This window comes from Penaeus monodon, chromosome 33 (genome assembly GCF_015228065.2).
Source record: "Penaeus monodon isolate SGIC_2016 chromosome 33, NSTDA_Pmon_1, whole genome shotgun sequence".
Taxonomy (NCBI): domain Eukaryota; kingdom Metazoa; phylum Arthropoda; class Malacostraca; order Decapoda; family Penaeidae; genus Penaeus; species Penaeus monodon.
The window spans coordinates 23,531,991-23,532,290 of record NC_051418.1 but is presented as its reverse complement, the minus strand read 5'-3'; positions in this window follow the sequence as shown (position 1 = coordinate 23,532,290).

Here is a 300-nt window from a genome sequence, read left to right as displayed (position 1 = left end):
TAACTATGGTAACATGAAAAATGTCATTTAAGGGAGAGATTAGAAATATATTTTTAAATATCTATTAATTATATTTAGTGGACAGACTGTAGCTGCTGAGTAATTACATATAACTCCCCTTACTGGAAACAGTAAAGACATTTTAAAATGAAGTTTGATTTAATTCCCTTATGGTAAATCATGAACTTGTGGAAGCAAAAATAAAAACACGCTTAATAGTCCACTAATTAAATGACTAAATTTATCAGTATTTGTTCATTTACTGGACTGCCATGAATGCCAAGGACTAGTTGCTTCTAA